The sequence below is a fragment of the Arvicola amphibius genome, chromosome 11 (assembly GCF_903992535.2).
Source record: "Arvicola amphibius chromosome 11, mArvAmp1.2, whole genome shotgun sequence".
Taxonomy (NCBI): Eukaryota; Metazoa; Chordata; class Mammalia; order Rodentia; family Cricetidae; genus Arvicola; species Arvicola amphibius.
The window spans coordinates 58,965,107-58,983,970 of record NC_052057.2 but is presented as its reverse complement, the minus strand read 5'-3'; the positions used below and the strand labels follow the sequence as shown (position 1 = coordinate 58,983,970).

General features: G+C 33.2%; 1 pseudogene; it reads right to left on the bottom strand.

The window, feature by feature from the left end:
- Nucleotides 1-5,079: 5,079 nt before the first annotated feature.
- Nucleotides 5,080-5,484, bottom strand: LOC119826748 (annotated as a pseudogene).
- Between the last annotated feature and the right edge of the window lie 13,380 nt (nucleotides 5,485-18,864).

Sequence of the window (18,864 nt, the reverse complement as noted above, 5' to 3'; positions counted from 1 at the left end):
GCCTGTGCACACCTAGTAGACCTGTTCATGCCACATTGTCTCAGAGTACTTTCCTCCTGATCTGGTCCCACAGAAGCCACTGAAATGCTTCATAGCCGGAGTTTGCACTGGTGCACTGCTCAGGAAGTCGCGTTTTCTAGGTTTTAAAGCTGCGGCTTTTTTCTGCTGTGGTTGCTGAGTCAGGAAAAGCTTTCTGCAGCATGCCACCAGCAAACAGAAAAAAAGCTGTGTGAAACTCTCTCTAAATATTTTTTTTTCTTTTAGAATTCCTTTTTGAAGCCCTCTCAGGTTTTTACTTGGAGTCAGCTCCACATTGGAGCGCCAATTGTTACAGAGAGTGGGCCCATTGTTCCGGCTGCCTAGTTAGCTTACACCTGAAATAATCACATAGAAACTGTATTAATTAAATTACTGCCTGGCCCATTATCTCTAGCCTCTTACTGACTATCTCTCATCTTGATTTAACCCATTTCTAATAATCTGTATGTCATCACAAGGTTGTGACTTACTGGGAAAAATTCAGTATGTCTGACCTTGGAGCTCCATATAAGCTCTCTCCCTCTGCTTTCTTTCTCCCAGAATTCAGTTTGTCTTCTCCACCTACCTAAGTTTTGCCCTGTCAGGCCAAGCAGTTTCTTTATTGATTAACTAATGAAAGCAGCACATAAACAGAAGGACCTCCTACACCAGAGCCACACAGCCTGGCTAGGATTTTGATACCCCAAAGTCAACACCTAGTGACACAATTCCATCAACAAGGCAAAACTTACTCCCACAAGTCCATACCTTTTAATCTGTCTCAAGTAGTGTCATTCCATTCCCTGGTGACAAAGCAGGGTGACTTTTCTTTTTCAGACTACCATGTATGTCTCAGGTTTATTTTTGTTTTTAGGTCTTTGTGTTTATTATCTGAAGATTAGATTCCAATATGATAAATTCAGAACCTATAAGACCTATTAAATTTATGACTTTATTATTTAAGTGAAATATAATGTGTATAGTTGTCGGGGTCCAATGCCCCAACATAAACTACTTTTCCTTCTCTGGGCCAGTGTGGAGGTGTGGGAGAATTTGAGACACAGTTTACACAGCAATATTGGAAAGGTGTCTCAATCTTCATTCATTCCTGAGGATCACCCGCATTTTTTATTCCCCAAGGTAAACCAAGGTGGAAGCTCATTAATATTCTCTTCCCAGGGAGTAGCAGGACTGCAGTTAAGTCTACAACTTGGTCACTAGCCTGCAATTCACACCTCTTTCCAGGCAATTTATATAATAACAAAAAAGAAAAAGTAGTACATCCTGAGCCTGTTGTTAGGTAGGACAGCTTGTCTAGAGGGATTGCTTTGGATACCAAGGATGGCCTGAGAACTTAACTGTCTTACCTTGTAGAAAATATGGGCCTACGTATAGTTCTAGACTGTTGAGATGTAGATAGTAAGACGTAATTGTGATACTGACACTGATTTCGTTAAGTTGTACATTTTAGTACAATAAAATACTAGAAGAAATGGATCTGTATACCTTGATTTTTTTCTTTAAAGTTTTGGCATCACTTTTGATATACCATTTGTTTCAGATGATGTAAAAAATATCAAAATATCAAATGAACAGATTTATATTTTCTTATTGAGAAACTATATTCATACACTTCTTTTTATTAAAAATTCAGTTAAACCAAATATCTTTAAACAGTTGTTTATTTTTCATCTGTGATTAAAAAAGAACAGGAAAGAATTTTTTTCTACTCTTTAGAGCAATAAGTCATAATGTCTGTCTTTCTAAATAAAAAGACGAGATCTAAAGAAAATTTCTACACTAAAAACTGACCATTACTAAACCTATTAGTTAATATAACTGACAGTAGAAAAACTATGAAGTCAGTTTTAAAGAAATGCATGGAGATTCATTTTAATTCAAATAATGGCTACAGTTTAAAGAAAAAAATTAAAAATGAGAACGATAGAAATATTTTCTGAAGTTTGTTTTCTTGAGATAGTATGTAGAAGGCAGAATTTGTTTTGAGGCCTTTTTTTTTTTTTAAATTTGTTCATGGAAATACTGTTAAGCTTTGGGAATAGATAGTAAACATTATACCTTACTCTCATCTATTTATATTATTGTAGAAAAATGAAGAGGAAAGAGGTAAATGACTTAGAATATAAATAAAAGCATTCTTTAACAAGGATTAATAAAATAAAAACAATTACTATTATATATAGTCCCGTGGAAAGCTTCATTAAAGAAATTTATTTAAAGAGATTAATATTTAATTTATGCTACTCAGAATAAAAAGATCCAGCTATGACAAAATGAAATCTTTCTATTATTTTGTTTCCCTAGGAAAAAGAAAAAAAATATTGGTACTGATTTTTTTAAATAGTAACCACAGAGGCTAGAGAGATATCTCAGCAGTCTAAAGCATTTGTTCTTACAGAGGACCCTGGTTTATTCCCCAGAACCCACCTAGTGGTGAAGCGCTCTCCATACTTCTAATCTGAGGAATCTGAATCCTACTTCTGACAGCTAATAGGCCCAGGAACAGAGGTGGTGCACATTAATGTTGACATAGTCTTCATATGCATAAAAACCAATAAAAAAGCAAACAGATATAAAACTAAATATGGTAACATTTACCCTAAGATTCAAAAAATATACTTAATTTTAAGTGAAAATGCTGACAAACTTCCCCAGTATTCATATTTACATTAAAATATAGCATAGATTATCTGACTACTACCCAACAGGAATTGCATTCTTTTATTTTACATTATCATTCTGAGCCAATGGCTATAGGATTCAATTAAAGTTTTTCTCTTTGAATGAGGGACTTTGCTGTGGAAAACAGCAGGACATGGTGACACAAGAACCAGAAGCTATAACTGGGTTTAATATGAGAAGATATAAATTATGATATCCTAAAAGATTCCCTACACTATTAAATGTTTTTATTTTTGTAAGAGTAATATAATTTCCATATGACTTCTGACTACAAATTAAAAATATATAAATATTTAAACAATAAATGACAGTGTAAAATTGAAAATATTTAGTTGAGGTATTACTAGTAACACTTTATTAATATATTCATTTTTTTCAAGATGGGGTTTTTCTGTGCAAGAGCCCTTGCTTTCCTGGAACAAACTCTTGTAAACCAGGATGGGCTCAAGCTCACAGAAAATTACTTATCTTTTTCTCCCAACTTCTGGGATTAAAGGCATGCACCACCACCGCCCAGAGCCTCTTTTTGTTTTTGCATTCATATCATTGCCTGGAAAACCAAAACATATTATGAAAAGTGAGATATACATTTCACTTTAAAACACATAAAAAAATCTTCATTTTTCTTGTCAGGTGTGATGGCACATGTAATATTTACATCTATTCTGAAATTTTCCTTAGTGGTATACAATTTTTATTACAATCCTAGATCAAAACAAACAGTACAGCAAAGCAAAGATGGATGTTTGTTGTTTTCATTTTGTTTGTTAAATTAATTGGTTCATTACTTTTTGATTCAGCCTCAATCAAAGCCTCAGGACATTAATATAATTTAGACAAGTTCTTTTTCATGTTGTAATATTGGTAATATTCAGTCTAACTCCCAAGTTAGCCTTCATTTTCTTCTAACACTTCATGACTTTCATCATCTTTAGTACTGAAGATATTTTCCACACCATATTCGCCAACTATGTTCCTCTTGGAACTTTCTAAGCTTCATCTTGCCTCATTCTCCAACTCCTTGAAATTTCTCTCAAACTAATTTCAAAGGCATAAGAGCTCTGATTAAGGTTAGTCCAGGCAATTCACTTCATTCTAGTTTTCTCCCAGCTCTGATGAAATATTTGGAATTAACTACAATTGGGAAATTGTTGTTATAGATTCCAATTTTAGAAAGTGCTGTCCTTGAGCTTCTTAGCCTTTGGATGTTGGAGAAACATCATGTTCTTAGGATCACATGGTGAAGGGGTTTCTTGACCTCATGGCTGACAAGAAGCAGAGCAGCAGCAGACATGGTGCATGCACTACGTAGGTTCGAGGGCATTTTTCCTTTATTATGTTATCCCTTCTGACCTGTGGATTATGAAAGGCACCTAACAAAGTCAGTCTTAGCTTTTACCTTTAATCAGTAGTCACAGGAATCGGCTTCATGAACAGATCTACAGGCATGCTTCCCTAATCTAGTTGTGACTTCATATAACCAAGTTGATGCTAAACAGTAATTTTCAAAGGTAGTTTCTATTATTTCTTCCTTCATTACCAATGAAATAAAACAAAAGCATCCTGAATTAATCTTAGTGGGGATATGTGTGGAAAGTGTATGTAAAATACAGTGTCTCAATTCGAGTTGGATATATCTTTGGTGCTGTCATGGCAAACATTTTTCTTACCTATGGATTAAAGTACATAATCCTAATACTGTTAATAATGATTATGTCATTAATAGTAATTATGGTTTTTATTATTATGAATATTTTGTTTATACTTTCTACAAATAAAAATATTTATGATAATTTATTAATATTAATTATACTAATTGATAACATTAACTAGGATAAAATGTTCTTTATTAATTTAAGAATAAAATAATGATATTTTATATTTCCAACATCTTAAAGTATAGATTCTTTTGGATTTTGCCATAGCAAATGCATTAAATATGTCACATAAAAGAAGTTTCTTCTTATTAATATAAAAATTTCTTAAAGAACTAAAATAAGAATTGTAACAGACAAATTATTTAGCCTCTTAATGACCAAGTCACTGTAATAGTACTTATTAATACGTTTCATTGCAGCATTTACACAAATGCTCATCTGATGCTAAAATTATATCAAACTTCTGTATTACACATTGCTCCTCATCCTCCACTCCCACTATTATCTGTCTTCCTTTAAAGTCTTAATTCAAAATGAGAAGTTTTTGTTGCATTTTTTGTTTATTCTTTTTTCTTTTTTTTTCTTTCTTTTTTTTTTTTTTGAGAAACATAGTTGTTTAATGGTAAAGCTTAGCACACTCCAGCACCAGGACTGGCACAGAGTTGAAACATCAGTAACAGCTGGGTCATATCATGGATCCTTACATAGCAGAGATGAGGAAGGTGATCATCAAACAGAAGAGCCCAGTGGCCTCAGAAAGAGCAAAGTCCAAAATGACATAGAAAGAGAGTTGTTACATGAGATACGGGTTCCTGGCATACCCAGTCATCAAGCTACCACACACTGCTCCAACACCAACACCTCATTCAGTCACACCAACTCTGGCAGGCCTGGCAACAATAAACTGTGTAACTGTGCCAGCGTACTGGGAAACATCATTGGTCTGGAACTGCATCTGGCTATGTGGAGAAGGCAGCTGCTGCAGGAAGGCAGTTTAGATGGGGCTTCTGGTCTACTTAAGAGAGGCAGGAACAGGGCTCATTACACCATGCATACAGGAAAAATTCGGAACTGGAGAAACGTGCAGTGTCTTGGTGGTCTGCATTTTTCAATGTCCCAGCTTTATCCCTTGCTCTCAACAGTCACTCTTGTTTACTTATTAAACCATATTTATCTGAAATCTGTTGTGTTGGTCTGTTTTCTTATTGTCAGGTTTACTCACAGAAGGATTACCTCAGAAGAGAGAACTTCAATTGAAAAAATTACCCCTATCAGATTGTCTGGTAAGAAAATTTACATGTCATATTTTTATTAGCTACTGCCCATAGATGGCCTGGTCTACTCTAGGTGGTGGTGGCCCTAGATTGTGTAAAATGGCAGGTGAGGCAAGCAATGAAGAGAAGCAAGTAGGCACTATTCCTGTATAGTCTATGTTTCATTTCCTATCCCCAGAATAATTCACTTTTTTAGTTTCTTCCTTGGCTTCCTTCAATGATGGTGTGGTCAGGACTTGTAAGCTAAATAAATTCCCTTTATTACAAGGTTCTTTTGGTCTTAGTATTTATCACAGCAACTAGGACATTTATCTTTCTTTCTGGATTTTTGTACCAAGTATGGTAATCTGCAGTTTCATTCATTTTAGATACATGATCTAATGTCATATTTATGTCTAACATAATGACATGAATTTTCAAATCTAGTCATTAATAAATACATATCAATGATGAGTTTTTTACTTGCTTATTATGAAGTTCCCCCATAAATGTGGCTGTGATAGTATTTCATTTGTTAAATCACTTAATTTCCTTCAGTTATAAATCCAGATGAGTTACTACTATATTGTATATGGAAGACATATTACTACAACTGTTCACACTTTTTAAGAGGAACTCATTGTATTTCATTATCAGTGTACAAGGAAGAGGTCTTTTTTTTCCATATATACTCACCAAACTTTGATATTTTTTTAATTTGATAAAAGCCACAACAGACAGAATGACTTCAAATCTGAATGTAGGGTATTTTTTTTTTTTGCATTTTCTCAAGAAATAAAGGTATTGAGAACCATCTCATGTATTTACCAGATTTTTTTGTTGTTGTTTTGAGAAATGGTCTTTGGTCCATTAATTGACTGTATTCCTTGTTATGTTCTTGTTGTTAACTTTTCTATGATGCTAATGTATGCTAGATGCTAAAAGTCTATCAGATAAAGAACTGGTAAACATTTTCTGAAACTTGTATGCTGTTATATTCATTTATTGATTACTCTGTTGTATAGAATTTTTTAATTTTATACACATTTTGCTTGTATATTCTTGCTTTCATTTCATTAGTCACATTCAGAAAATCAACCATTATTAATACCTTGAAATGATTTCTTCACATTTTTATATTGATTTCCAAATTTTAATATATGTATACATACATATACTAAATTGTGAATATATATTCACATAAACACATTTGATTTGACATTTATACAGGGAGACATATGTCATTCTTTACATATGCCTAGCTAGTTTTCTCATATCCATTTATTAAAGAAGTTGTCTTTCTCTAATAAAATATTTTACCAACTTATAGAAAATAAGAAGAGTTTAGCTGGGTAAATTCTTGTTGGATTATCTATTTGTTTGCATTCTGTGTATTAAAATAAGCCTGTATGCATTTGTTTTAATGTTAATGTTATACTTTTAAAATAAGGATAATCTGATGCATATTTCAAAATCAAGTATTTTGGTGGCTTTTACATCATTCTTTTTTCCTCAAAATTGCTTTGGCTACATAGGGTCTTTGGAAGAGTTCAAGTATCAAAGACACAGCTAAGAAAGGAAAGTTATCATTTTCATACTTTACTTGTATGCTGAAATGGTTAAGCTTACTGTGTGCAAAAACGAGGTTAATAAAGTATGTTACCTCACAGTTTTAAGACAAATTTTCAACTCATTTTTTTATTCTTATACCAGTCAATTTTCAAATGCCCAGAATGAGACTAGAAAACATTTGACTACAATGTTAGCAATGCAGTTTTCACTCTGAAGCAGACAGGAGAGAGAAAGAAATACATTTTAACAGTTTTGATTAATAGAATGGCTTTAGGATTAAAATAAGTTAGTTAAGCGAGCTAAGCTTGCAGAACCATGATGTTGGCATTCCTGTGGATACACAAAGGCACAGAGGTCAATGTCAATATAGCTAATTCTAATAGAGTAATTTTTATTTAAGATTTTAATCATTTAGTAATATTTTTAATTCTTTGAAATATTACATAGTGAAGCAATTTCATTTTAAAGGTGAATTGATTATATGTTACTATTGCAGGGCCAAAATACTAATACTTAATTACTGAAAAATAAACATCCTAAGGGGAATTAGTTCAGTTCTCATTTCTACAAGCTTTAAAACAAATTACCACTGAATAAACATGAGTTTCTAACTGTAATAAAACAATAAAGGATTTAGTATGCAGACTACATTTTCACTTCCTTGCTCATTTCATTATTTCTGTACTCAGTGTGAGACTTGTATATATTGCATACATTCACACATAATAGGAAAGCTATGTATTCAAAGTTTGTGGTATCTTTATGAAAAATTATATCTTAAATAAAAATGCATGATTTTAGAACTATCTCAGCCCAGTAGAATAAATCAATAGTGATTATAATAATCAATCCTCTGCTTTTAAAAATTAAGTGAATGATTTTTTTTCCAAATTAGGGTATAATTTTACTCTAGGATATTGAAAATATATGGACTCTGAAAAGCTGTTGATAATTGATCCAAAGCTCATAGTTTGAGAAATGACAATAATGATAAGAGCCCCCACCAAACTGTTTTGAAGAGTGGAATATTATCAGTTATTTCACAATGTGTAGTAAGAACTTCAAGACCTGTGATGTGTGGTAGCTTTCATCAGAGTATCCATGTGTTCAGGAAGCCCTTTCTTCCTTAGCCTTTTGTTGTCTACCAGAAGCCAAATGTGATCTATCTATTTTTCCCCCTCAGACAGCATTATTTGGTTGGCTATACTTAACAGTGAATTTTTACAGTTCTAAAAAACACAAAAGTTTTAGAAACTATTCATATTTGTTTACATACTCAAATATAACTAACATATCCATTCAATAGGAAAGACTGGCTGGTTAAAGGGAATTGAGTTCTGTATGCAAGAACACTTCGGTCAAATTTGACAAACTAATAGCTAATAATGAAATAAATACGAAGTAAGATAGATAAATTATGCATATTTTTATAGTAGAGGGTGAGAATGCTGGGTTATAGCTAAAATTTTGCCTTACTAATAGTTAGAAACCTGGTAGGTTGAAATTGAGTGTGTACATTAGCTGGCTCTACCTTGGAATCCCATAGTATAAGTCATGTCTTTTCAGAATGATAAGAAACAAGCCAAACATGGAAGTTTCCTAGACACAAGGTTGAATAATGAAGAATCTGGATTCTGATGTTTGTGAGTGACAGGAGCAGTCAAAAATATATTTATATTTAACTAAATAATATATATTCATATGTATATATAAACAAAAATAAACATACACACAAGGGCATTTGCATGGATGATTAGTACATGGGGCACATATCACTCCACACGTCACTGCTAGATAAGCATTCAGAAAGCCTAAGGCAAACTTTTAATATCAGAATGAGGGACTATGAGACAGAAGAGTAAGAGTACCAGAACATCCACCTAGGCTATGTACCAAAGCATGAGGTATCATAGGCAACAACATATTCTACCTCAAAAAAAGAGAGAAAAAGGGAGGAAGGGGGAAATCAGAGAAAGAGGAAGTAACAAAAGAAAGAAAGAAAGAAAGAAAGAAAGAAAGAAAGAAAGAAAGAAAGAAAGAAAGAAAGAAAGCCAATCTATTACTTAGATAGTATTTTCATTCTGTTCATATGAAACATGAAAGTTTGGTGCTTTTTATTGATTTTTATTGAGCTCTACATTTTTCTCTGCTCCCCTCCCTGTCTCTGCCCTCCCCCTTCAAAACTCCCCCAAGGTCCCCAAGCTCCCAATTTATTTAGGAGATCTAGTCTTTTCCTACTTCCCATGTAGATTAGATCTATGTAAGTCTATCTTAGTGTCCTAATTGTTGTCTAAGTTCTCTGGGATTGTGGTTCCTAGGCTGGTTTTCTTTGCTTTATGTTTAAAAATCATCTATGAGTGAGTACATGTGATAATTATCTTTCTTTGACTGGGTTACTTCACTCAAAATAATGTTTTCTAGCTCCATCCATTTTCCTGCAAAATTAAAGATGTCATTACTTTTTTCTGCTGTGTAGTACTCCATTGTACAAATATACTACATTTTCCTTATTGATTCTTCAGTCGAGCAGCATTTAGGTTGTTTCCAGGTTCTGGTTATGACAAACAATTCTGTTCTTAACATAGTTGAGTACATATCCTTGTGACACGACTGATCATCTTTTAGATATATACCAAAAAGTGGTATTACTGGATTTTGAGGAAGGTTGTTTCCTAATTTTCTGAGAAATCACCACACTGACATCCAAAGGGCTGTACCAGCTTGCATTCCCACCAGCAGTGCAGAAGTGTTTCCTTTTCCCCACAACCTCTCTAGCATAAGTTGTCATCAGTGATTTGATCTTGGCCATTCTTACAGGTGTAAGATGGAATCTCACAGTTGTTTTGATTTGCATTTCTCTGATGACTAACGATGTTGAACATTTTCTTAATTGTCTTTCAGCCATTTTAGATTTCTCTGTTGTAAGTTCTCTGTTTAGTTCTGTACTCCATTTTTTATTGGATTACTTGTTCTTTGATGACCAATTTCTTGAGTTCTTTGTATATTTTGGAGATCTGACCTCTGTCTGATGTGGGGTTAGTAAAGATCTTTTCCCATTCTGTATGCTGCTGTTTTGTCTTGTTGGCCTTGTCCTTTGCTTTACAGAAGCTTTTCAGTTTCAGGAAGTTCCATTTATTAATTGTTTCTCTCAGTGTCTTGCTGCTGGGGTTATATTTAGGAAGTAGTCTCCTGTGCCAATGAAGTATTTGATCTATTAGGACTTGACTTCTGTGCATGATGAAGGCTATGGGTTTGTTTTCATTCTTCTATATGTTGATATCCAGTTATGCCAGCACCATTTGTTAAATATGCTTTCTTTTTACCATTTTGTATTTTTTTTTTTGCTTCTTTGTTAAAAATCAGGTGTTTGAAGGTTTGTGGATTGGTTTCTGTGTCTTCTATTTGGTTTTATTGACACTCCTGTCTGTTCTTATGCCAATAACAGGCTGTTTTCAGTACTGTAGCTCTGTAGTAGAGTTTGAAGTCAGGGATTGTGATGCCTCCAGTAGTTCTTTTATTGTGCAGGATTGTTTTGGCTATTGTTTTGTTTTGTTTTGTTTTGCTTTTCCATATGAAGTTGAGTATTGTTCTTTTATGGTCTATGAAAAATTTTACTGGAATTTTGATGGGCATTTCATTGAATCCATAGATTGCTTTTGGTAGCATTGCCATTTTTACTATGTTAATTCTGTCTACCTAAGAGCATGGGAGATCTTTTCACTTTCTGGTGTCTCTTTAATTTCTTTCTTTATTGATTTAAAGTTCTTGTCATACAAGTCTTCCACTTGTTTGGTTAGAGTTACTCTGAAATATTTTATGTTACATGTGGCTATTGTGAAGGGTGTTATTTCTCTAATTTTTCCCAGCCCTTTTATCATCTGTTTACAGGAAGGCTACTGATTTATTTGAGTTATTCTTGTATCTTGATACATTACTGAAAATGTTTATGGCAGAGAGAGAGTATCCAAATTAACAAAATCAGAAATGAAAAGGGGGACATAACAACAGACATGGAGGAAATACAGAGAATCTACAGGTCATATTTCAAAAATCTGTACTCCACTAAACTGGACAACTTAAATGAATGGACAACTTTCTGGATAAATATCACTTACCAAAATTAAATCAAGACCAGATAAGCAAATTGAACAGACCTATAACTGCTGAAGAAATACAAAGATTCATCAAAAGTCTCCCAACCAAAAAAAGGCCATCACCAGATGGTTTCAGTTCAAAATTTTACAAAATTTTCAAAGAACTAATACCAATACTCCTCAAGTTATTCCACACAATAGAAACATAAGGAACATTTGCAAGCTCTTTTTTGAGGCTACAATTACCCTGATACTCAAACCACAGAAAGATATTACTAAGAAAGAGAATTACAAACCAATCTCAATCATAAACATTGATACAAAAATACTAAAATATGTTGGCAAATTGAATCCAAGAACACTTCAGAATCATCATCCACTGTGATCAAGTTGACTTCATCCCAGAGATGCAGGGATGGTTCAACATAAAAAAAAATCTCTCAATGTAATCCACCATATAACCAAACTAAAAATATAAACCACTTGATCATCTTATTAGATGTCAAAAAATTTTTTGACAAAATCCAACATCCCTTTATGATAAAGGTCTTGAAGAGAGCAGGGATACAAGGAACATACCTAAACATAATAAAGGGAATATACAGCAAACCATCAGCCAGCATCAAACTAAATGAAGAAAAACTCCCAGTGATTTCACTGAAATCAGGAACAAGACAATATTGTCCACTTTCTCCATATCTATTCAATATAGTTCTTGAGGTCCTAGCTAGAGCAATAAGACACCAAAAGGAGATCAAGGGGATACAAATCGGAAAAGAAGTCAAACTCTCACTGTTTGCTGATAATATTATAGTTTACATAAGCAATCCCAAAAATTCTACCAAGGAACTTATATGACTAATCAACACTTTCAGAAAGTTTGGTTTTAATTAGAGTTTAGAGTTATATTCTCTTTCATTTTGGGAGTTCATGACTGTTCATTTTTTTCTCAAGGTCTTTTAAGCAAATAAATTTGTCATAAGCATATTTACATATTTCCCTTTCCTTAATATTATGAAAGCATAGTTGTGTACTGACTGGAGTCAAATTTATGCAGAGATGTTGCATTTTTCCATGTTAACAAAATTTTTATCATGAAACTATCCTTCAAACCGAGCAAAAGGCTGAAATAAATATGATGTATGCAATGTGTTTCTTCGGTTCAATCAATTTAAACAAGTTAACTTGGACTAGAAATCAATTTACCTCAAATATTGGGCTGTTATTTGAAAAATTTTAAAATATGTCTACAGTGAACTTATTTGAATGTATTTAAGATCTCTTCTTAAACCTCTGTTGAGGCACTAAAACTCTCAGTGACAGGATAGCTAGAGCAACAGCTATGCTGACTTCTTGCTTGCATTATGCAAATGAGGCAGGACATCTACTTATCCCCCTTGGAATGTAACTGAATACTTTTAAAAAATGCAGCAAAGTGGAATGTGCCTAGAAAATTTTTACAAAGTTCTTTTATGTCTGGTTATCAAATTCTACCAATTATATTCATGAAAGAAAGCAAAACATTCTCTCTTTGGGTTGTTCACAGCCTTAAAAAATAAAGCAAGAACAAACAACCATTTAATCTGGTAAAATATGTTACTGAAATTTAGTTACATTTAGAGGAAATGTCATTTTAGCTTGCATGCTTTAGGATACTAGTTGTATTAATCAAACTGCTGTCTATTTCAGGTTCTATGTAATTTTGTATATTTCCTTCAATACTTTTAGAGCAAAATATATGATGTTGGGAATTTTCTCATAAAAGCATTTTATTTCGCTCTTTGACTATCCATTTCATAGACAGAGTGGGGCTCATTTTTTCTACTGCTCCTGAACAAAATCTAGTATTTTCTTACTATGATTTATTTTCTCACATTTTTGTAGTTTAAGTTGCTTTTACTTAAGTATATTGCCATGTCAGAATTTTATTTTCTACTTGATTCAAAATCAAAGTTAACATAATTTCCTTCATTCAGCCCATCACAGTGAAGTTTGTGATGAAGGGAGGACAGTAGTTTGCTTCATCTCCTCTCTGCCACCTTTGACATGTTCCAAGTGCTGGAATGGAAGTATAGAAGGTTAAAAATCTTTTACGACCATAATATTGTGCATTTTAATCCTACTTGTATATCTATGGCATGGTTAGCCAACTTATTTGTTCTGAAGTACATTTATATTGTCCTTGGATATGGTATACATGTTTTGGGGAGTATATCCTAGGTAACATTCTGTTCAAGTGAAGTTTTTCTCTTCAACTCATTGTTAGTTTGCTTACTCTTTATTGCAAATCTGCTTATGTACTTTTCTCTTCTGTATGTCCTTTTTAGAAATACAATGAGTTGCAATCAATTGGATGTCATGTGTCGCCCATATCTGATCTCTGATAACCCTATTAGTTGATTGCTACTCAAGTGACTGGACATCATTCAGGGAGAAAAGTATGACAGTTTCAAAATGACACTGAATAATCAATACAACATAGGTAGAAGTTTATGTGCATATTACTATTGCTGTGTTGAGATCCTATTATTATCTATGATTGAAATGAGAACAGAATAACCTGAAATTATATAAATTTTAATAATATAAATGTATATATGTGTATGCACATACATTATATATATATGCATATATAATCTCCTTATCTTTCCAAAACAATGTGACACTATACATTTTACTTTCAATGCTTTCCTTCCTAACTCAAGATTTGAGATATTTTCAGCACACACATTCACACCCTCAAGCTGGAATTGTAAGCTAGCCTAGTTTGATCATTCCACATTTAAATACAAATTGAGGCAGCATGTTATACTTCATAATTCTATGTAACTATCCTCTGCCAACAATAAATAGGATGGAATATTAAAATCAATGTTACCTCATTCTCTCTATGGATGGAGAATATTGTGTGGAGTAGCTGGGTTGAGATTTCTGATATAGGGATAAGTCACAGAACCGAGGTTTCTTTCTGTTGTATCTTACTTGACTAAATACATTTGGGGGATATATTTGTCCTGTGTATCAGGTTTAACAATAGATAATTTGGAAACGTTAGTTAAGTAGGTCTAAAACTGTTAATGATTTAAAGGAGAGTATTGAAGAAGTAAAAAGTAGAGCTTCCAAGAGAGATGAAATTAATAATGACTTTCCTACAGTTAACTATTAATATTGCTCACACAGAAAAATGTCAATAATGTTGTTAGTAAATTTATTTTAAGATAACCACTGTTTGAATTTATTGATTTAATGATTTGAGCCTCTCAATCTTTTACCTAGAAAATTTTAATCTGCAGAATTTACAGAAAATTAGATATCATAGTACAAACATAATCAGATATTAAATAAAACAAACACAATGGATCCCTTTTTCTTTTTTAAACTTTTCATAAAATAAAAAGAACAAGATGTATTAACAATATGAGTCCCTATCACTACAGGCTTCTTTCTCCACAAAGAATATCACAGACTGGTCTGTGATTTTTATTAGTGTCATTAATTCCAGAGAGCACATAGCCTCCTGAAATTCTCCATGCCTTCCTCACTCTCCTCTTATCAAATCACTCAACAGAGGCCTGACATCCTAGGTCTTCTTTTCAATCCACTTTCCCAAATGTGCCAGCTCAGATATCTGACTTTAACTGAACCTTCACAAAAAGATACTACATAACTCCCACAAATATATTGGCTATTATTCTCATTATTGTACTTAACAGTATATCAGTCAATTATTATTAATAAATACCGAATGGTTCTACAAAAAGATAAATGATTCCAAATTACACTGACACAAAAAGTGGAAAATATAAAACCTGGAAAATGTAAACTAAGACCTATGAACACCAATATAAAATTATACACTAAATATTAGTAAATCAAATCAAAAGTAAATGTAAACATTACCCTTCATCATTATCAGATGTTTTTTCCCAAAGTCATAAGAATTGGTGAGTATATGCAAATCTATGAACATAAATTTTTCATCAACTAGCCAGGTGGTGGTGGCGCACGCCTTTAATCCCAGCACTCAGGAGGCAGAGGCAGGCGGATCTCTGTGAGTTCGAGACCAGCCTGGTCTACAAGAGCTAGTTCCAGGACAGGCTCTAGAAACCACAGGGAAACCCTGTCTCGAAAAACAAAAAAAAAAAAAATTCATCAACAAAATGAATAATGAAAATCATATAAATGTACATGCAAAAAATCTTTCAATAAAATGAAACATAAGATTAGAGAGATAACACAGTGGTTAGAGCACTTAATGCACTTCTAGAGAACCCAGCCATCATTCCTAGCACAAATATTGGTTGCAACTACTATTTTTCAGAAATATTAAATGCATCATCTGTTTTCTGTGAACATCAGCATGCACATAGAAAAACACAGACATACTACACACTCACATAAACACACAAATAAAATAAATAACTGTGAATAAGTACTTTAAAAACTAAACAAAATATAGTAAAATTGCTACAAATGCATATTGAAAGATCATGTACCAACATGTAGTGTGGAGCTGCAGGTGGCTTGCTTTTCGCCCTGCCCTGCCCTGCTCCTGGCTGCGGCTAGCTTGTGCCCCAAAATAACATCACACAAATTGTATTCTTTTAAACACTGCCTGGCCCATTATTTTCAGCCTCTTACTCACATCTTGACTAACCCATATCTAATAATCTTTGTAACACCACGAATGGTGTCTTACCGGGAAAGATTCAGCATGTCTGACCTGGTGGCTGGCTTCATGGCATCTCGCATCTCTCTGAGGAGAGGCACGGCAGTCTGCCTAACTTAGGAGAGGTGTGGCATCTGACTGAGCCATCTACCTCACTTCCTTCTTCCTGTTCTGTCTACTCCACCCACCTAAGGGCTGGCAAAGGCAGTTTCTTTATTAACAAATGAAATCAACAGATAGATAGAAGACACACCTACATCACCAACATAGTAAAAATTATATATGAGAAAGACAAGTCTGATGTTCTGCTGTATAGAGAAAAATTGAAACCATTTCTTCTAAGAGTGTGACAAAACAAGGGTGCAAACTTTGGTGAATCTTATATGGTTTAATACTGAAATAATAGCTGCTGTGTATAATTTAGAGAAGTGGATTACAAGTGAAAAGGGAAGGAATTAATTATCTATGTTTAATGGTTTGTGATTTTGCCTTTCAAGAAACTTGATGATCCAACAAAAAGACTACCATGAATGAACTCAGTAAAGCTGCAGAATATAAAAGTAAAAATATAGAATGTAACAGACTTTAGAAATAAACTTATCCAATGAAGCAAAATATTTGTACCTTGACAATTATAACTTATTGCTGAAAGAACCTGAAGAGCCTAAAATGGAGACATATTGCATGTTAACAGACTGGAAGAGACAGCTTTATTAAAATGTTTATACAGCTTAAAAAGAGAAAAAACAAAATTCAAATGGAATTACAAAAAACTTGACAAGCATGGCAGCCATGATCAAAACAACCCAACCCAAATAAGTTTGTGGTCCCACAGTTTGATTCCATAAAATAACCATGGAGCAATAGTAACTACAGCAGCATGTTCATGATATACAGATGTACACAGGGCAGAAGAACAGAGCAGAAATACTGCATTTGTAACCAACTAATTGTGAACAAATAAACAAGACCCAAAAGATGGACACTGGTCATATGGAACTTAATCTAGCTTTCAATTTCCTAAAGAGCTGAAAATAATCTTGAACACCTACATTCATTCCTGGAATTATAAACCAGCCATGCACACTATGTTTGTGTTCTAAGATAAAGGTGTTCTAAGCCGTGAATATATATTTATTTCATTTAAAGAATAATAATTTTGAAAAATTACAGGGAATTTAGAAAGTCATTTTTGGAACATAGTAAAAGTTTCTTGGTGTATGTGGAAGGATTTCTCAAAAATGGGCTAAGTAAATCAAGATGTTTTAATAATTATGGAATACATTTTGCAAAAACTCATTCAAAGGCAGATAGACAAAATGATATTCTGTGACTATAAATACAATTCTTTGTTTATGAACTAATTGAACTTGATAAAAATGCTGGCTCATGTAACATGATTTATAAAAATCCAGAGACATATATTGGGTTTTAATCTTAATATCAGAAAAACAAAGCAGCTAAGCCACTAGAGAGCTCTTACATCTATGAAAGAGTGCCAGTCTCATCCTGTCTATATCCCTCTCTAGTTCTAGGCATCCTCCACTACCACATGGCCTCCTTGGCTAACTAGTGTGCATGCTGGAATTAAAAGTGTGTGAACCACTGCCTGACTAGTATGCCTGTTTTGCATTCTTATCTTCAGGGAAGTTTTATTTGTTAAAATACAAATGATACATCACTACAAGGTAAGATTTGGAGAATCTAACTAGAAATGATCTTTAAAAATTGCTTCTCATTTAATTTTTATTATACTCTGGTGAGAAACTGGTAGAAGCAAAAATGCGAGGGACAGTGAAAGCCAATGAGCTCCTTTCTAACACTGTAACAGAAGAATTTGCAACTACTGAGGCAGTGTTTGTTTCCTAATGTGAAAGGGTTAAAAGATGGAAAGGATTGACAGAGCTTTCTCACTAGAGCATTAGTTTATAACACATGGTATTGTTCTGGATAGTATTCACATTTTTACCTAAAAAGCAGTTGTTTCCCAGAATTTATAGTACTCAAAACAGATGCTTTCTACAGCCAACTCTCTACTTATACCCTGATCTGTTTGCTAAAGAAAAAAAAAATTCTGAAGATTACTCTTTTCAAGAAAAGCTCACATACAGCATTTTTAGTGTGAGATGAATAGACCTCCATCTCAAGAAATCTCTAAGTGGAGGTCTAAGTTCAAGATGGCACTGCTTCATCATTCAGCCACTTATGCCCAAGCTACCTGCCCTTCATTTCTCCTGAATGCTCATCCCAAGTGCACTGCCAGGCCCTCATGGTGCACTGAGATCCATGTCAGTACTCTAGAGAAACATGTTCTATTCAGCCTAAGTGCTTTAAAATATTTCATTGTGTGATATTCAAGAACAATTATTTGTCACTCCTTGGATTTTTCATTTATATATTACGTTTTTGTTACCTGCTTTCCCATTAAATATTGAGAAATATTTATATCACATTCCAGATGAGGACATTTCTCTCCTATGGAAAAATTTAAATATATTAAAATAAAAGGATGTATTGTTTTGTACATTCTTTTACAAAACCATACATTTCCATATCATTATGAAAATGTTGGAAATTAAAATTTTAGATTTAAGAGAAGAAATGCAAGTTCTTTATTAAATTCACATTTTATTGTCTCACATAGCTTCCTCAAAAATTGTATATAAACTAATAATCAATTCAATGAAAAATACTTAAATTGGTTTTGGGTAAAATATCATCTCAAACTCATCATTACAGATTTTGTTGATGATACTTTCTTCTCGACATGTAACTTTTGCATGGAAATGTTTTCATTAGAAATATTTAGTTTTGATCATTTGTTCCTGTTTCCTGGTTGTATAAATTAGAAATAAGATGGAAAACTAAAAGACATGTAAAACACAATAAATGCTTCT